The sequence below is a fragment of the Podarcis bocagei genome (genome assembly GCF_964188305.1).
Source record: "Podarcis bocagei genome assembly, chromosome: 3".
NCBI classification, from domain to species: domain Eukaryota; kingdom Metazoa; phylum Chordata; class Lepidosauria; order Squamata; family Lacertidae; genus Podarcis; species Podarcis bocagei.
Genome location: NC_138127.1, coordinates 93,510,682 through 93,531,691, shown reverse-complemented (window position 1 = coordinate 93,531,691; position 21,010 = coordinate 93,510,682). Strand labels below are relative to the sequence as shown.

The 21,010-nt window shown below is 43.8% G+C and overlaps 1 long non-coding RNA gene across 2 annotated transcripts in view; it reads right to left on the bottom strand.

Annotated features, from left to right (window-relative positions):
• Positions 1 to 3,584: 3,584 nt before the first annotated feature.
• LOC308584192 overlaps positions 3,585 to 21,010 on the bottom strand; it is a 58,826-nt gene continuing 41,400 nt past the window's right edge. For both annotated transcript variants that reach the window (XR_014006616.1, XR_014006617.1), the window contains 2 exons: positions 7,277 to 7,395; positions 3,585 to 5,386 (listed from right to left, as the gene is read on the bottom strand). This is a non-coding gene — a long non-coding RNA (uncharacterized lncRNA). The remainder of the gene's footprint in view (positions 5,387 to 7,276; positions 7,396 to 21,010) is intronic.

Here is a 21,010-nt window from a genome sequence, read left to right as displayed (position 1 = left end):
ACAAGAGAGCAGGGAGATTTCTGAATTTTAGGCCATTCCCAAAATATTTGCAAAAGGGCAGGTTTGGTTGCACAAAACGCTCACCTGCGCTACAGCTGTAATGCAATCCTTGTGGGAATGTTCAGGGTGGCAGGAGAGGATATATTGTTTATTAATATCCTTCCTAACTTGCGCTAGCAAGTTCCTATACTTAGCAGGGTTTACATTCCCCTTCTCTCACACAGCAGAAATCTAGTTGCAGGCTCGTTGGTGTTAGGAGCGTCCTACTCTTGTGTAGGACCTTGGCAGAGACACATGCCCCACTGGCATGTTCTCTCCCTCCTGGTCGATTGTTCGGGAGCCTCAAAAGTTTTCTTCTGCCCGAACATCACAGCGACCAATGCCAAAAGGCATTAGCACACTTAGGGATCTGCAGAGTATTCACAGTTTGCATAACAGAACCAATAGCACAGCATTTTGGCTAATCTACTTTATTTACATATAATACACTCGGAGCATTCTGACTTAGCTCCTGCCACTTTCTCATCAGACAGCAAAGAGAAAGAACAAAGGACAATAGTCCCACTTCATGGAACACAGTAACACAAAACATCCTGTCTCCGTCACTTCCCACACTGTGGAATGAAAACATACACCATCATGTGATTTCTATCATGTGATAGAAAACAATCCCGTGACTGCAGATCCCATGACTGCAGATAAGGGGAATGAATCTCCAACAGTTAGAACCTCTTACTATTATGCAATTCAATCTCCTTCAGATTGCATTGTATGTTCCTGGTAAGATCCCCTTTTAAATCCCTCCTAAAAGAATAAAGACACCACAGTCTTATTCATTAGCAATAAAAATAAAGTTTACTCATGATCAGGCAGAGCACAGTGTGATCGCTGAAGGCAGGCAAGGAAGGATGCTCCAGGCCAGGAGGAACAGGAAGTTTCGACTGGCTGGACCAAACATACCCTTGCATGTCCACTCTAGCAAAACAAGGAATGTTGTATTTGACTGTTCCCAGTGGATTACATCCCGCAATCCTTGCCTTTGCAATTTTTAAATGTGCATTGAGTGAGCCAGCCAGCAGTAAATCATACGGAGTAAGTGGAGTTAACTCTTTATTAGAAAAAACAGGATCTGCACAGGTGTGTCAGGCCTAAGGAGCACAGCAACTCTTCTTCTGTAGGTCTTGCCTCTATGAAGAAATGGCAGAGGCTGAAGGTCCCCACCTCCCCTCAGCTGTCTAAGTCTCCTCCTCTTCAGAGTTTCCCCCAAGCAATTTGAGACTGCACCTGCATGCCTGTCTTCTTTCTCCCACTTCATGCCTCTCCTGGTTCTGGGAGACCAGGGAAGAGGGGAGCTTGTTGCAGTAAGAGAAGGAGACACCCATGATCCTTCACCAGCCTGACTCATCTCTGCCTCTTGGTCCCCTCCTCTCCTACTTCAGTTTCTGATTCTGATTCTGAACTGCTCTCTGGCACAGACTCCCTCCGTTCACTAAGCCCTGTTACCTATTCAGCTTCCAATACTTCCTCCTCCTAGTCTTCTGCCTCTTCTCCCTATGACCACTCATTGTTGTCCTACCGCCAGTACCCTGGCTCTACTGACTGAGCTGTATAACTACAACAATTGTATATTTTCTCTTTTCTTGCCCTTAATTTGTTATTCCATTTCTACTGTTTCTCTTGTGCCTATTTTTAATGGTGATGATGATGATGATGAAAAACAGTAATAGCATGAGTAAGAAGTACGTTTATTGCAATTATCCCTCCATTAGCTTAGAGGTGTGATTGATGTGTTTTCATGCAAAGGGCACAAAGCCACCCACATGTTATTTTCAACACCCTTAAGAGTAATCAATTAGGATTAAATAAACCATTCTAACACCAAGCTGAACAGTTTTATTTTTATTGAGAGCATCCTCCTGGGTTGAACTCTTCCAGCTGCAGCAAACTGAAACAGATTGAATAGTCCTAGCTGCGAGCTGATCCTATCAGTCGTCTTACTTGGCAAATCAGTATGGAAAGGAGAATGGGGAAATTGCTCCTGCCTCAGTGTGACAGTATAGCCTGCCACTAGCATTACAAACTGGCCCAGGGCACTGTGTTTGCACAACAGCCTGGTTCTGTGGTGATATGTGGTTTTAGGCACAACAGGGTGGGTATTTTGCGTAGAGATGGTATACTGGGCATGACAAAAATCATGCATGCCATGTCCAGAAATTCAGCCCTATATATTATCCTATATCCTGGCTGATTCACCATGTGCCATTAAAATGATGAAAAGAATCATTGTTGTGGTTAGCAGTTCCCACCCTCAGGCTAACTATATGAGAGACACAACACAAAAGGAAAAGAGACTGGGAAGGGAGGAGGAAAAAAGCAAGCTGGGACACGAATTCTTTTTCTTCCTTTCTCTTTAAAGCTCACAGACAGCCTTTTCTTTCTTGCATAAAACAGTCATGAATGGCAGGGTTTCATCATCACTTGTTTTTCATTCTCTCATCTTACTCTTACTCCTATATAAGTGATTAAGTAAACCAGGACCAGTGCTTTATTTCCTTTTTCATTCTATTTATTTTCTTTCCCCTTTTTTCTTCTTATTTACTTCCTAAAAGTACCTGTTATTTAAAAGCAAAAATAAAATTCAAATACATATATATTTATGTATAAATGTTCTTAACTTTATATTTTCCCTCCCCCATTATCTTCCTTCCCCCTCTCTATCTCTACTTCGTTCTCCTTCCTTCTCTAATATTCGGTTACAGAGAACTGCTAGTGAGCAGCAGAAACAGAACCTTTTTTTGGAGAGGAAACAAAAGTTGCTGCTCTTTCAGCAGAGCTCATGGAGTCCCACTTCTCTCCCTGGGGCCCTTTTTATTATGGATATATGATTATTTCTGCTCACGATGCTAACGGGGCAGTTATATGCAGTCCTGCTTTTTGTTCTGTTTGCAAAAGCACTGGGTCAATAAACTGCTTCATTTCCAATGAGTGCACATCCTGTAACTTGCCTGTTGAAATCTCGTAACCTTTTAGGTTGCAAATGTTCTGGTTTATTTCTGTCCCCCTTTTGTTGCATTATTGCCCCTCCAGACAGCAATAATGTGGCTGCATTGGGGAAGCGTCGCAGGACACACCAAAGTAGAAGTAATCCACCACAAAGGGCTGTCACCTGGAAGGAGCAAGCTTGTTTTCTCCTGCTTCGGAGGGTAGGACTCAAACCAATGACTTCAAGTTACAGGAAAGGAGATTCCGACTCAACACCTGGAATAACCTTCTGACAGTAAGAGCTGTTTGATAGTGGAACAGTCACCCTCAGGAGGTGGTGGACTCTCCTTCCTTGGAGGTTTATAAGCAGAGGTGGGAAGGCCATCTGTCATGGATGCTTGAGTTGAGATTTCTGCATTGCAGGGTGTTGGACTAGAGCAGGGGTCAGCAAACTTTTTCAGCAGGGGACCGGTCCACTGTCCCTCAGACCTTGTGGGGGACCAGACTATATTTTGGGGGAGAGAAAAAAGAACAGATTCCTATGCCCCACAAATAAACCAGAGATGCATTTTAAGTAAAAGCACACATTCTACTGATCTAAAAACAGGCTAGTTCCTGGACCGTCCGCAGGCTGGATTTAGAAGGCGATTGGGCCAGATCCAGCCCCCGGGCCTTAGTTTGCCTACCCATGGACTAGATAACCCTTGGCTATTCCTTACACTTCTACAATTCTATGATTCTACTGCACTGCTATTTTTTTTTTTAAATATTTTTATTAAAGTTTTCTTGGTTCACAAAGGTATGCTCAATGTCTCTTTTTTCAAGTCACATTTTCCATAAGTCAGTTTCATTTGTTGAAACATTAGGGTTACATTAGGAAGAAAAAGGGGGAGGGGGAGGGGGCCATGGTGAGTACTCACCTACTCTCAGCAACCAGAAACATCATAGCCAGACACTGGAGAGACCTGTCAGGAGTAAGCATGGACCAATGGTAGCAAATAGTATGGGAAACAGCCCTACTAGAAAAATTAACTGATAAACTGAAACTGACACGGGGACAAATAGCAGATACCTTCACCCCAGTTTGGCTCCTCTTTATCACATACACAGCCCAACAAGACAACGACAAGAATCCACCAACAGCATATGAATCAATATGGCTAACCTGATTCAAAAACACCCACCCACCCCACTCACACACGGAAAGTGCACTGCTATTGTGTCAAGATCACATTCCAGAATATACTTGCAAGAAAACACCAGTCTGGAGGTGAGGTGGGCCCTCACTCACAGCTTGATGGAATGGCTCGATCATAGGGCTTGATGTTGTTATATGACGGTCGTGACAAACATTGTCTGCCTGAAGCTTGAAGCCTGAAGCCAACTTTAAGTCAAGGAGGAAAAGTACCACTGGAATTAATGAGAGCTTGTGGCCTTTCAGCTTGTTCATAAACAGTCCGGAGTTAGAGGTCAGCAATGAGATGGCCAACATTGTAGATGACACTGAATTATTCAGGTTGGTAAAAACAAGGATTGCAAGGCGCTCCAAAATGATCTCTCCAAATTGGGTGAATAAACAGTAAAATGGCAAGTGCAAATCAATGTAAACAAGTGTAAATTGGTACATGCTGGGTTAAAAAAACAACTATCCTAACTTCACAAATATGCTTATGGAGTTTGAAGTGGCAATGGAGGACTAGGAAATAGATCTCGAGGCTCGGTGTCATAGGCAGCTCAATGAAAATGCTGACTTAGTGTGCTGCAGTTGTGGAGAAGGCAAATTCCATGTGGGGAATCATCATCAAAGGGTCTGAAAATAAAACAGCCTTTGCCCGAACACCATTATGCCAGTCTATGGTGTGACCACACCTGGAATACCGAGTGCAGTTCTGGTTGCTGCATCAGCTCAAAAATGCATTGTTTTGATCTTTTTGGTATGGAAGGAAGATGAATGAGTGAGGAGGGACATGATAAAGTTTTATAGCATGCATGGCATAGACAAAGTGCATAGATTTGTTTTTAATTGTTCTTTCAATGTATTAGAACCCAGGTTCATTTAATGAAGTTCGGAGATGCAGGACAGGCAGGTAATAGTTAAACTGTGGAGTTTGCTTCCACAAGATGTGGCTATCGCCGGTTTAGATGGGTTTAAAATGGGATAAAACCAATTCCTAAGGGTTAAGGCTACCAGTAGCTACTAGTCATGATGACTGCATGCTGCTGCCTCCAGAATCAGACCCAGCATGCCCCTAAATATCAGTTTCTAGCAAACAGGCCTGGGAGAGGGCTGCTGTGCTCACATCCTGCTGGTGGGCATCTCAGGATACCGGACTAGATGGGTCTTTGGTCTGATCCACCAAGGCTCTTCTTGTCTTCATTTTTCTCCTTTGGACACTAATGGTTCCTGTTAGAACATTGAAAAAGCAGCAGAGAAGCAAAGGAGGATAATAAATGTTGAACTGCAAATAACTTGCCTCTGGTACGCCTTTCCTGGTGCACCATCATTCAGCCTAAAATTCATGAGCTACCCTGGATTCACAATCACTGCCCATGAATTAAACTGGCAGGCAATCTAACACTTTGAAAACATTTTAAATAATGGAGGTTCATGAAGAACGGGGGACTGAGCAATCTGGGTTTGTTGATGAAACTGTTGCTGAAGAAACTTATGTGGAGGCCTCAAGATATACCGTATTTTTCGCTCTATAACACGCACCAGACCATAACACGCACGTAGTTTTTAGAGGAGGAAAACAAGAAAAAAAAATATTCTAAACGAAATAGTGGATATATGATTTTTGTGGTTCATGCTGTGGCCACAGACATGTGATCTGACAGTGAGTTTGGAGTAGCCCAATGCAAAAATCCCGAGGATCCATGTGGATCTATGCTTTGTAACCACGGAGGAGGAAAGGAAGGGGAACCATGGATCCTCTGCTCACGACTGCAGCAGATCCCCCCCGCCACCCGCAGGCATTCGCTCCATAACACGCACAGACATTTTCCCTTACTTTCTAGGAGGAAAAAAGTGAGTGTTATGGTGCAAAAAATACGGTACTTCCATTGTCTAGCAAGAATGAAACACAACATATAGCTCTGTGGGGACATCTTCAATGCAGTCATTGAAAATATTCAGAAGAGAAGTGAATTTTGCAGGAAGCAGGAAGTTGGGTTATTTATGGGGTGTTGACAGTTGGACCTTAATTCCGGCATTCAGACTCCATGCAGATGTTACCTGAACAGGTGTCCAGGTAATAAGTATTCAGGTGTTATCTGGCTGATCCCTTAAGGTTACATATAAAAAGATAAAGGTAAAGGTAAAGGACTCCTGACAGTTAAGTCCAGTCGTGAACGACTCTGGGGTTGTGGCGCTCATCTCGCTTTACTGGCCAAGGGAGCTGACGTTTGCCCGCAGACAGTTTTTCCGGGTCATGTGGCCAGCATGACTAAGCCGCTTCTGGCAAAACCAGAGCAGTGCATGGAAACACCATTTACCTTCCTGCCGGAGCAGTACCTATTTGTCTACTTGCACTTTGAGCTCAACCTGTTGCAGGGATTCAAACCACCGACCTTCCGATTGGCAAGCCCAAGACTCAGTGGTTTAGACCACAGCGCCACCCGTGTCCCTCTAAGGTTACATATAGTGCCTGTTAAAAAAACAAAAATCCTTGGATGCTGTCCTTCCCAGGGTTCTCTTAGCTTAAATGAATAAAGATGGTACTAGAATTCAGGAGACAATATTGCCCTTCAGAGAACAACCATAATACATCCTAGCACCCACCCCAGTAAATTCACAGGGCAAATTTTACTTTTGCTGCTTGACTATGTAGCACATTCTCTGCTGATGTTGTAGAACAGGAATAGCTAACATAGTTCACTTCACATGTTGTCACCCTGCAGTTCCCACGAAGCCTGACAACTGACTGGGCTGGATGGGACTGATGGAAATTGTTGTTCAACAACATCATAAGAGGCTACACCTCTTATAGGGAGTGTGTGTTGTAGATACTTTAATTGTCTGTGATGGAAAGGAAAGGAAAGGTATTGAGGATGGCCTGAAGGACAGGTGGCCTACCAAGCCCAGGGAGCCCTGCACACCTTTCCCTATTGCAGAGCTGATTAGGCATCAGCTGGGTATTGTGGAAAAGACAGCTGGAACCACGCTACTAAGCAGCACGGGGACTGTGATCTTTTGGCTGCATCAGAAGCTCTGAGGAGGAGCTTTCCCACCCTAAGGCTCCTGTTCCAGCCAGAATCATTGTCCCCCAAGCTGAGAATTGCAGGGAGTTTGTACCTGGTGTGTTTACACCTGTAGGCTGTTAAATGCACTGGGGCGGTCTGCTTCCCTCCAGGTTACTCTGAAAGTTCATGCCCTGCCAGAGGAGGGAGCCTTTTGGCGTGGGGTTGGTACTCCTCTGAAGAGAGAAAAACAGCCCAGAGCTTTCCTCCCAAAGGACTGTGGAAATGATGTATCTTAAATATCCCACATGGAGAAAATACATTGTAGATAATGTGAACCTTTACAGAACCACTTCAGAAACAACACAGAAGTGGTCCATTTCTTTCTCTGAGGGTGGAAAAGAAGTGAAGACGAAAAACTATGAAAGATATTCATATGACCTCCCCGGTTCCACCATGAACACAAATTATCAAGTGACATCTGCAGGGGACTTTGTTGTGAGACACACCCTTGATCCATCTAGCTCCACACTGCCTGCACAGACTGGCAGGGGCTCTTCATGGCTGCAGGTAGGGGAGATCCTCAGCCCTACTGCGAGATGCCAGAGATTGAACCTGGAACCTTCTGAATAAAAAAGGAACCATGGTCTTTTCCCATAGGAAGTGTCAGCCTGTTGCAAGCTTGGCCCCAGATCTGACAGGTGGTGGAAAAAGCCATCCCACTGCCAGTAAAAAACACTAGGAGCCAGCTCTGTGAGTTTCTTCCCTTCCTGCTTCAACGCTGCACAGTCACCAGTCTGCAGCATCAAGGAAGGACATTATAAGATGGACACCAGTCACAGAAGGTGTCCATTTGTCAGGGCTGCTTCCAGATCCCAGCTCACAGAGGATCACGTTAGCCAGCGTTCACTTTATAAAAGTCTTTATTGAGTTACAGTTTCCAATTTCAAACTGCCGCAGGCAGCCCTACGTCTTATCAGCTAGACCGGTGAAGCTCCGTCTGAGTCCCCGCCTCCTGTACACCAACTTAATAACCTCGCCTTACTCCACCTTTTCCGCCTTCCCCTCCTTCTCTGGGTCCCTCTGCCCCCCGTGGTCTCTTCCTTCCTGGATTCTTCTGATGCTGACCCCCCGGACCCTTCTGTCTCCTTGCGGCGGGCTTTAGGACCTGGCTCCCTTTCCGGGCTGCTTACTCTGCCGCCTTCCTGTGCATTTGAACTTGGCGTGCGCGCCCAACCTCCCACTTTCCGCTTGACCGTTCCTTCGCTCCCCGATGGGGGTGTGGCCACTCCTGACTCATGCCCTCCCCCCTGCGGCGAGTCGCCGGATCCCGATACCTGGCGCCCTTCCTCCTCACTGCGCTCTGTTGGGGACGTTGGCCCCGATTTCCAACTGCTGCTCTCTGAACCCCCTTTTGTCCCTTTTTCCTGGGGTGTCCCCTTGATCTCCCCCCTTGCTCTGGACACTGGCACTCCTTTCTGTGAATCTTCCGATTCACTGGAAAGACTCGGAGATCTCGGGTCGTCGTCATCGCTCATCTTTCCTTCGGACTCCTCCCCCTCGCTCTCTGTTTCCTCCCTTGCCCTCGCCTCTGCTCCTGAACCCCTGACACCATTGCATCTGTGAAAGTGCTCTGCACAATTGGGCACTATTTTCTGCACCCCTCCACAGCATCCATTCTCTCCCACAGGGATCTTGACCCTATACTATAACAACCTCTAACAACAACACCGGGTGACTGGAAGTCGGGTTACAGGAGCTGCCTTTGCCGACGACACAATTATTTCTCAGCATTCAGTTTCTAGACACCGATCAAGTGTTCCTTTCGCTTGCCTTTCTGTTTGTTTGCTCGCAGTTGTATATTAATGAGGTGCCTGGAATAGTCTTTATCAAACCCAGTCTGCAGCCACTGCCATATGGCACCTATCTACCTGCTGACAACATAATTAGACACCCACCCCCTGTAACATTTTCCAGCACCGGCTTCTGAAAACACAACCAAACAACAACTCCCACCATTACTCCAGCACTATTCAGGAGCTGACAGATTAAAGCTTTGCTTTATTTTCAGTGTCTCAAGAAGCAAATTAGCTGCTATAAATCCTTTCCAAAAAACATTTTTTTAAAGCTGTCCTGAATTTCTATTCTGCCCCTGCTACCTCACTCTTGCCTATTCATTCTATGTTTACTGGATCAGTTATGCCAAGTTTAACAAAAGCTCAGTGCTGGCTCAAAACATCCTGCAAGAGACCACTAACTGGCTGAGTTGAGGAGATGGCAGGTTGCAGCTCAGAGGCAGAATGTCTGCTCTGCATACAGAAAGTTCCAGGTTCAATCCTTGGCATCTCCAGGTAGAGCTTGGAACACTCCCTGTCTGAAAACTTGGAGAGTCACTGCCAGCCAGTGTTGAGATTATTTAGCTAGATGGACCAATGGTCTGGCTCAGGATATGGCAGTTTCCTATGAATTGTAATGTGAAGAGGAACAATTTATGCTGGAAATGTAGTCAGGTCGTTCTATATCAAGTGATCCAGGATTTTCACCTCATGTCATACAATTTTCTTAATATTTTGTACACTTGTTGAATGATCAGAACAAAGTTTAAATCTAAAACTTTTATCTGCCCAGAACTGAGATACGTTAAAGTTAAAAACCCCAATCTCTTCAGAACTACATGGGCTTTAATATGATATGCCAAGTGATGAACTACTTTAAAATTTAAATTTAAGTAACAAAATTTAAAATTTAAATAGTGATTTTTAAAATATAATTTTAAAAAATACAAAAAAGTATTGATTATTTAATATACCTAAGAGCTACCTGCAAAATTTCATTTTGGGATCTCAATGGGATCATATTTTACACACACACACACACACACACACACACACACACACACAGTGGTACCTCGGGTTGCATATGCTTCAGGTTACAAACACTTCAGGTTACAGACGCTTCAGGTTACAGACTCCGCTAAACCAGAAATAGTACCTTGGGTTAAGAACTTTACCTCAGGATGAGAACAGAAATTGCGCGGCGGCAGCAGTGGGAGGCCCCATTAGCTAAAGTGGTGCTTCAGGTTAAGAACAGTTTCAGGTTAAGAATGGACCTCCGGAACGAATTAAGTACTTAACCCGAGGTACCACTGTATATTGTACATACATGTCTGCCATATTGGGTTCTGTTTAGGATAAATGGGACTTCTTGGAGTAAAATATAACAGAATAAACAAGACTTCGGACTGTAATATCAGTTACTTCAGACATTTCTTTAGAAAGTTATTAAATTAAATGGTACCTGAAGAGCTAGTCAGGCTTTTCTTTTAAAAACGTGTTCCAATGCAGAGCGACAGCTTACTGTTGCATGGCAGAAATGCCTGAAGAGGGATGGAGGCCGGTGTTGCCCAGGGTGCCATGGCATACTGGTTGAAAGCCACTGGTTTAGATAATACTGAGCTAGATGGTCCAGTGGTCTGACTCAGTATTAGGCTTATGCACACTTTATAAAGCAACCTGCATGCTAGCCGAGCCATTTCCTTCCCTTCCCTTATCTGACGTACACACTGCAGTTGTACCTCAGGTTACAGACACTTCAGGTTACAGACGCTTCAGGTTACAGACTCCGCTAACCCAGAAATAGTACCTTGGGTTAAGAACTTTACCTCAGGATGAGAACAGAAATCGTGCTCTGGTGGCGGCGCGGCAGCAGTGGGAGACCCCATTAGCTAAAGTGGTACTCAGGTTAAGAACAGTTTCAGGTTAAGAACGGACCTCCAGAACGAATTAAGTTCTCAACCAGAGGTACCACTGTATAGTCGTTTTCTTAAGCACAGCATCCATTTATTCTATGGGAAATTAGCAAAATTTGACAACTCTTGACTTGGGAGTTTGTTCACGTGGAAGCAGCGTCTCAGTGCAGCCTTTAATAAGGCTCAGCCTTAACTGCTCAGAAAAAGATAGAGAAGCAGATCCACAGTCCCCTGGAAACAAGGAATGCCTTGGGAAAGCCGAAGGCAGACTTCAAGAACCAGATGTTTTGCCTAGGAAATATGATATGGATAAAAGCAGGGAGCCGATCTGAAAGGAAAAGGGGCTAGACCATATGACTTTGATTCTTGAGGCAGCTGCTTTCTCTCTTTTCACTCTCCCTGCCTTTGGCAAATGGACAATCTGATTGCTCCTGCTGCTGCAAGTTATCTTATCTCCTTTTCCTGGAGTCACTCTCCATCCTACCGACACAGCATATGGCAAGGCTTATCATGAGGAAACTCCTGATGACCTTCATAGTTTCCACACCAGCAATGCCTGCTTCTGGGGAACAGCGAGTCCCACCAGCACAGGACTTTTCCATGTCTTCGGCAGTTTCCTGCAGGGCAAGAATAAATACCTAGAGTACTCGAGTGATTTGGTTGTGTGAGTGGATCAGGCTGAAAAGACTTTGCTCTTCAAAGAGCTGTCAAGAAGAAGATGGAGCAAGCTTGTTTTCTCCTGCTCTGCAGGGTAGGACCCAAGTTGCAAGAAAGGAGATTCAAGAATGGATTCAAGTTACAAGTTACAAGAAAGGAGATTCCGACTAAACTTCAGGAAGAACTTTCTGACGGGAAGAGCTGTTTGAAAGTGGAACAGACTCCCTCAGAAGGTGGTGGGCTCTCCTTCCTTGAAGGTTTTAATGAAGATGTTGGAGGGCCATCTGTCATGGAGCCTTTAGTTGAGATTCCTACATTGCAGGGGGTTGGCCCCCGGGACACCTTCCAACTGTACAATTCTTTGATGCTGTTATTCACCTACCTCTCATTCTCATTCCGTATAGTTAAAGCTATGGTTTTCCCAGTAGTGATGTATGGAAGTGAGAGCTGGACCATAAAGAAGGCTGATCGCCAAAGAATTGATGCTTTTGAATTATGGTGCTGGAGGAGACTCTTGAGAGTCCCATGGACTGCAAGAAGATCAAACTGATCCATTCTGAAGGAAATCAGCCCTGAGTGCTCACTGGAAGGACACACCCTGAAGCTGAGGCTCCAATACTTTGGCCACCTCATGAGAAGAGAAGACTCCCTGGAAAAGACACTGATGTTGGGAAAGATTGAGGGCACAAGGAAAAGGGGATGACCAAACTGCAGGAGGCAGTGGAAGACAGAAGTGCCTGGCGTGCTCCGGTCCATGGGGTCACGAAGAGTCGACTAAACGACTAAACAACAACAACAACTCATTCTGATCTATCCAAGTCACTGTTAGGATGTTTTTTGTATAACCATCCACAATGAAACAGAATCACTTGTTCCCTTATGCCTGATCTGTGCATGTTTACTGAGAATTAGGTCCCATTCACTCAATGGGATCAGTTCCTGAGTTATGCCTCTCTCTTTCCCTGCCCCCCCAGACAGATTCACCTCAGCAGCCCTCCCTTCAAGGTGCTTTGGGCATCACAGCCACCTCTTCCCCCACCATGGTCCCAGCACAGCTTAACTTTCAGCAAGTGCTTAATCTTGGCAGAGCATCACTTTATTGCTCTCAAAGGGAAAACATGTCTGAGGTCTTGCAAGAACATGAGAGCGAATTTCCTGAAATGAGTTTGATCTCTCCAAGTTGTTGTGTTTAGCCAGGAAGGAAAATCAGTCTAGACGGTCACGTGACTGGTCAGGAGACCTGATTTACCAAAGGTTATTACTCCCCTTGCAAAGTGAAGAACATACAAAGCTCTGCTTAAACAAGAATGCACGTCTCAATTGTATGAAGCTGTGTTCAAATGAAATGTGACAACGGCTATGAGGAAATAACCACAGACATAAAAAACCACTTGCCAAAATAGAGATAGACAAATCTATCATTTTTTGTTTCTCTCCTTTTCTCGTTTTCCAGTCACAAGTTCTCCGCATTTCTGCAGCAATCCTTGTGAAATTTCATCAGCACTTTAGTGCAAATTTCTCCTTTTTATATGCAGTGTTGACTAACATACACATTTTTGCAAGGAATTTTCTCTAATAAAATACATTTTTGTACACTTTGGTTGGTTGGGGAACAAAATTGAATTTCCCCAGCACCCAGGAGCTAAATTCAGCCAGTGCAATTCTTTCAGCAGCCATGTCCCGTGATGGTGATAGTTTACTCCATGTGTTGATATTATTCAGTGACATCTCTTGTAAAGACAATCAAAGATGGGCAGAACAAAGGTGAAGACAGGGCATAGCTGGAATGAGATGACCCTGGATGAAGTTGGCAGATGTATTGCCTAAGGAGCAATTGTTCTTTTAGGATTTAGAACACACAAATAGAGTGAAGGCTAAAGATTTCATCAAATTGCCCCCCTCCCCAAAGCTACAAAGCATTGCCATAATCTTATGCCCTCTAGTGCTGTCAGAGAACCACCCAACTGACAGCATGGCACGGAGGTTACAACTAACAAGTGTGTTCTTGGGGCTTATAGGCCCTTTGGACTTTGCATTTGGTCGATACATCCATTCCCAACACAGTGGTTGTTGGGGTAACAAAAGCCACAGCTGGTGTTAGAGGGACACATCAGTTTCCCAACTGAGTGAAAGACTAACGCTTGGAAGGAAGTCAACACAGAGGTGACTCCCAAGGCTATCCTATACTACTTTTTTCAGGTGCCCCCTGAAGTGCCATCTCAGTGCCATCTCAACAAATAAATGACTGTGGGAGACTAATCCTTTATCAAATGAACAGGAACACTTAAAGGACCAGGCCCACAGGATTTATAGTAACTGTGGGGGCATAGGAGGGGCAATTGCTGGGCACCATGCTAATCTCCTCGAGGTAACAATAATCTTCGATGTGTCAATACATTGGAAGGGGACGATTTGCAGATAAGCTTTCAGCAGAGGGAAGGTGAGTTGACTATGGAAGGTTTGTAGTCTATTATTATACTGAGCTAAGATGAGTAGTTAAAGTGAAATTGTTGTAGGGAATGAAGCCTTAATGAAATTACCGTGCTCTCTGAGAACTGAACAAGCTAATTATTGCTGAAGTCCAGGAATCAATACACAGTAAAAGATGCAGCACTGAAAGGCAGCCAATATACATGCCACATTTTCCAGGCTAGAAATTACTCCTGTGCAAATGCCATATGTGCAATTTGATTTCCTAGATATCCACGAGCTGCCATCAATAGGGGGGTTCGTTCTGTGTGCAATGAGTGAAATTTAGCAATTTGCAGATATGAAAGGGGGTGGGGAAACAGCTAAATAAACACATATTAGGATAATGTTCTTGAAGCTATGAACATGAGTTTGACCAAACTGCGGGAGGCAGTGGAAGACAGGAGTGCCTGGCGTGCTCTGGTCCATGGGGTCACGAAGAGTCGGACACCACTAAACGACTAAACAACAACAACAGGTATATATTAGGACAACATATTAATTCTGCGGGGTAGGACTGGAACCAATGGATTCCAGTTACAATGAAGGAGATTCTGACTAAATAGCAAGAGCTGTTTGACAGTCGAATGGTTCCTCCCTCAGAAGGTGGTGGGCTCTCCTTCCTTGGAGGTTTTTAGGCAGAGGTTAGATGACCATCTGTCATGGATGTGTCCGCTGCAATTCCTGCACTGTAGCAAGTTGGACTAGATGAGCCTCTGAGTCTCAACTCTACAATTCTATGATTCTAAGGAACTAATCTACTCAAAAGTGAAAGTTACAGCTTAAAGCATGCAATGCTTTAATGGAGAAAGAAGTTATAAATAAATAGGTGGAGAAATGGGGTGGTCATGGAGCCAGTTTTCAGGTAGCCTTTTAGGCTGCAGACCTGTACCATCTCACCTGGAAATAGTCCCTACTGAACACAATGAGATTTAATTCTGGGTAAGAAGATATCGTAAGGATGGGGAACCTACAGAGCTTAGGTCTAATTAGATCCCCCAAAGCATGAACACTTGCCACCATATGTGATGCAAGGTATGGGGTAGGTGGAAAAACAGCTGCCAATGCATAATAAGGAACCTTAAAGTGCTCCCAATCATAGCTGTCAACTTTTCCCTTTTCTTGCTAGGAATCCTATTCGGAATAAGGAATTTCCCTTAAAAAAAGGGAAACGTTGACAGCTATGCTCCCAATTGTTGCTTGGCACAGGAGACCTACTGCCAGTACAGTGGAACCTAGGTTTTTAAGTGTCTTGGAAGCCGAATTATTTGAAACCCGAACGCCAAAATCCCGGATGTAATTGCTTCCGTTTTGTTTTTTTTTAAATATATTTTTATTGCTTTTTTCCAGATATAAATATAAAGTCAGATAACGAAAGAAAAAAGAAGAAAAGAAAAACAAAAGAAATCCAACTTTCCATTACATCTTTCCATAACCAACTGGACTTCCCCACGTCTCCCTCACCCTGCTTTCTTTACAATAAAAATATCAGCAAATTAATAGCTTGTTTCATGTGTTATTAATACTTTCAAATAATTCTCTTTTGGGTTCAAAATACTTATTATCAATTTACTTTTGCCCTAAAATAAACACCATATTATTTTAAACTTTAGTCCTTTCATAGTCATATCTTAATTTCCAATATACAAAATCTTATTGCTGGAGCTTAATTTTTCAATTCATGCAAATTATTGGCATTCATATAACTTATAATATTTTTGTAAATAGTCCTTGAATTTTTTCCAGTCCTCCTCCATTGTCTCTTCTCCCAAATCACGGATTCTGCCAGTCATTTCGGCCAGTTCCATATAGTCCATCAATTGCATATGCCACTCTTCCAGTGTGGGCAAATCTTGTGTCTTCCAGTGCTTTGCGATAAGTATTCTTGCTGCTGTTGTTGCATACATAAAAAATGTTCTATCCTTCTTTAACACTTTCTGGTCAACAATGCCCAAAAGGAAGGCCTCTGGTTTCTTGGGAAAGGTATACTTAAATACCTTTTTTAACTCATTGTAGATCATTTCCCAGAAGGCCTTCACCCTTGGACATGAACACCAGAGGTGAAAGAATGTCCCTTCAGCCTCCTTACATTTCCAACATTTATTATCAGACAAATGGTATATTTTAGCAAGCTTGACTGGGGTCATGTACCACCTATATATCATTTTCATAGTATTTTCTTTCAAGGCACTACATGCCGTGAATTTCATACCGGTGGTCCATAACCTTTCCCAGTCTTCAAACATGATGTTGTACCCAATGTCTTGAGCCCATTTTATCATGGCTGATTTAACTGTCTCATCCTGAGTGTTCCATTTAAGCAGCAAGTTGTACATTCTCGAAAGTACCTTAGTCTTTGGTTCTAACAGTTCTGTCTCTAATTTCGATTTTTCCACCTGGAATCCTGTTTTTTTGTCCAACTTAAAAACCTCTTGAATTTGAGCATAATGAAACCAGTCTTGCACCTTATGCTTTAATTTTTCATAGCTCTGTAACCTCCAATTGTCGCCTATTTTTTCTATTATTTCCCCATATTTCAGCCAACCGGCCTCCATATTGGGTTTTTTTCGGGCCTTGGCCTCCACTGGTGATAGCCACCTCGGGGTCTTACTTTCTAATAAGTCTTTGTATTTTGTCCAGACCATAAATATTGCTTTTCTGACAATATGGTTTTTGAACATTTTGTGAGTCTTTACCTTGTCGTACCACAGATATGCATGCCATCCTAGAGAGTTATTGAACCCTTCCAGATCTAGGACATCAGTGTTCTCTAAAAGTAACCAATCTTTCATCCAGCAGAAGGCTGCAGCTTCATAATATAACCTTAAGTCTGGCAGGGCAAACCCCCCTCTTTCTTTTGCATCAGTTAATATTTTAAATTTTATTCGGGGCTTTTTGCCCTGCCAAACAAACTTCGAGATATCCTTCTGCCATTTGCCAAAACATTCCACTCTGTCCACAATCTGTAGGGTTTGAAACAAAAACAACATCTTTGGCAATACATTCATTTTTACCGCTGCAATTCTACCCAACAAGGAAAGTTTCAGTCTTGACCAAATTTCTAAGTCCTTTTTAACTTCTAACCAACATTTTTCATAGTTGTCCTTGAATAAATTCAAATTTTTGGAAGACAAATTGACCCCCAGGTATTTCACTTTTTTAACCACAGTTAATTCTGTTTCCTTCTGGAACTCATCTGTTTCTAAAGGTGTCAAGTTTTTACCCAGAACCTTGGTTTTTTGCTTATTCAACTTGAATCCCGCCACCCGACCAAACTCATAAATCAGTTCTAAAACTCTTTTTGTGCTAGATTCTGGCTCCTGTAATGTTAAAACCAAATCATCTGCAAAAGCTTTCAATTTATATTGTTTCGCTCCGACCTGTATTCCTTGTATCGACCGGTCCTCCCTTATCATGTTCAAAAGCACCTCCAGGACTGAAATAAATAAAAGAGGGGATAAGGGACACCCCTGTCGTGTTCCTTTTTCAATTTTAAACTCATCTGTCACCACATTGTTCACTATCAGTTTAGCTTTTTGTTCTGAATAGATTGCTTCTATACCATTTTCGAACCCCTGTCCCACTCCCATCCCTTCCAAATTTTTCTTCATAAACTTCCAAGAAATGTTGTCAAAGGCCTTCTCCGCGTCAATAAAAATTAAAACTGCTTTTGTATTGATATTTGTTTGCAAAAGTTCCAAAATATCAATAATGTTCCTAGTGTTATCAAACAAATGTCTGCCTGGGAGAAAGCCTGCCTGGTCCTTGTGTAATTGCTTCCGTTTTTGAACGCACCTCTGAAGTCGAGTGGCTTCCGAGGCGCTTTTTTCTTTTTCCCCATTGACTTTGCAGCCAGCCTATTGATCCTCAGTTTTTGAATGTTTTGGAAGTCTAACAGTCTTCCGTAATCGATTACGTTCGAAAACTGAGGTTCCACTGTACCTGTAAGCTGATAGGCAGTGACAGGAAGCTTGCACTGTGGAATTCCTCATCAGGAACTTGGTAGTGCATTGCCCTGGGAACATTGGAAGCTGCCTTATATAAAGTCAGACTGTCAATCTAGCTCAGTATTGTCTACACTGATTGGCAGCTGCTCTCCAGGGATTCCTACAGGGGACATTCCCTGAACTCCCTTTATTTACGCATACAGTCAAACCTTGGCTGTCAAATGTAATCCGTACTGGAAGACCATTCGACTTCCAAAACGTTCGAAAAGCGAGGCATGGCTTCCGAACGGTTGCAAGAGCTTCTTGCACTCAAGTGGAAGCTATGTCGGACGTTTGGGTTTCAAAAACTGTTCGAAAACTGGAGCATTTAATTCCAGGTTTTTGGTGTTCGGGAGCCGAAACGGACCATAACAGATGTGTTTGGAAACTGAGGTTTGACTGAGCCGATGATGGAAGGGCTCACAGCAGTAACACCCCAGAAGGTCTTACTTCTTCCATAGCCATAGCATTGGATTCCAGCAGAAATCAAGCATGGCTTTTACTCTCTGGCTTCTGCTTGCAGCCTGCTTCTAGCCTAGGGTTACCAGACGTCCCCGGTTCCTGGGGACAGACTCCGGATTTGCAAATCTGTCCCCGGGAAACGTGGCAGCGTCAGCCTTAGCAGCCCAGAGCCAGTCTGGTAGCACAGTTGGCTTTGGCTGGCTTCAGGAGCTGCTCGCTGCCATGGCACCTGCCATTTTTCCTCACTGGAAGTCTCCATGTGATGTGTTGCGCACTAGACTTCCGGCAAGGAACAATGGAGGGCGCCACGGCAGCGAGCAGCTCCTGAAGCCAGCCAGAGCCAACTGTGCTACCAGGCTGGCTTCGGGCTGCTGACTGCCACTGCCACCACTGCCAAAAAGGAACCGGGGACGTCTGGCAGTACAGATCAAAGGGGGAAGGGGGCAGGAGATTGGGGAAGGCTTGGGAGTCATGGGCAGGTGGCATGCCATTGCCCAGGAGGGGAGCAAGGCGCGTGGTTTTTCTGCTGGGCAAGGTGCAAAGTCCTTCTTTCACACCCTGTGAAACATAAGTGCGCAGTTTTTTTAAAACATGCCACACGCCCATGACTCCCAAGCCTTCCCTGATCTCCTGCCCCCTTCCCCCTTTGTTTTGACTGATTGCGTGAGGCTCGGGAGTCGTGGCCGGCCGGCTGTTGCTCAGTTTTTAAAAAACTCTGCGCATTTATGTTTCACAGGGTGCGAAAGAAGGCTTTGCACCTTTATACAATATGCATGTGTGCTTGGGCCCAGGGTCTTTTGCCTCACCATCCCCACTGTTGAATGGTTTCTTTAAATGTAAAGGTTCATCATTGTTCCACTCCATGTGTATGTCTTTAAGGGGCCAGAGCAAGGGCCAGAGCAAGATAACGAGACCCAGCTTTACAGCTGTGAAACATAGCAGGTGCTGCTGAGTTGTATTTGATTAAGGTGTGTCAGCATCTGGGTGTAGTATATAAGGAGCAGCACCTAGCTCTCCCATTACCCTGGGGGATGGGTTGGTGGTTGGGTCTGGTTTGTTGATGTATTTAGTGTAAATGGAGTTTTTGTTTTTCTTATTAAAACCTTCTTTAAGTACTTTTTGAGTCCTTTCTTTTTAATGCATGGTCTCCCCAGCAAGCTCTCTGCAGCGCTACCATACTGCAAAAAGCCAACACCCACTACTGACTCCCTGTTGCTATTCAGCTTCAAAAAAAACACACAAAAAAAGTGTTCCTAGATTCCTAGAAAATAATCTGGTAACCATATTCTAATACATGCTGAGCACATTGGCTTTTGATTAAGCTTAACATTGAAAGGCATATAGCATGAGTTTCAAAGACGAAGTTAATAAAAACCTTTTCTTCAATTGCACCACAGGCTCCTGTGTGAGATTAACTCAGACATTTAGGTGAAAAATAAGTAACTCTAGGAAATGAAAACTACTGATGAAGCTGAAATTTTTTTATTTTGAAAGTATGGCCCCAAAGAAAGAAGTTTCAGAACCACCGTTCTAGAGTGCAGATTTGAACTGCCAATTAGATAATCAAATGAGCACTATTGGAGACAAAAGATGAAGAGGTAAAATCAGTCATGATCAAATGGGCACAAGATATAGGTCATAACATTATGATGGAAGACTGGGAAAGGTTATGGAAAATTTACAGATTGTTCTTAGTTGAAAGAAAATTATATGAAGATGATGTATAGATGGTATATGACACCAGTGCAGTTAGGAAAAATGTATAATCCAGAATGCGGCAGCTAGACTGGTGACTGGGGGCGGCCGCCGGGACCATATAACACCGGTCTTGAAAGACCCACATTGGCTCCCAGTACGTTTCCGAGCACAATTCAAAGTGTTGGTGCTGACCTTAAAGCCCTAAACGGCCTCGGTCCAGTATACCTGAAGGAGCGTCTCCACCCCCATCATTCTGCCCGGACGCTGAGGTCCAGCGCTGAGGGCCTTCTGGCGGTTCCCTCATTGCGAGAAGCAAAGCTACAGGGAACCAGGCAGAGGGCCTTCTCGGTAGTGGCGCCCGCCCTGTGGAACGCCCTTTCAGCAGATGTCAAAGCGATAAACAACTACCTGACATTCAGAAGACATCTTAAGGCAGCCCTGTTCAGGGAAGTTTTTAACGTGTGATATTTTACTGTATTTTTGGTTTCTATGGAAGCCGCCCAGAGTGGCTGGGGAGGCCCAGCCAGATGGGCGGGGTATAAATAATAAATTATTATTATTATTATTATTATAAAACTAACTCAAATATGTGTTGGAAGTGTAAGGAAAAAGAGGGGACATTTTACCATATGTGGTGGGATTGTAATGAAATTAATTTTTTGGGGAAATTATATATATTGAATTGAAGAAAATGTTCCATCTAACATTTGTTAAAAAACTGAAAGCATTTTTGTTAGGGATTGTAGGAAAACACCTGCCAAAGAAGTTGAAAAATATCTTCATGTATGTGACAACGGCAGCAAGAGTCTTAATAGCACAAGGATGGAAG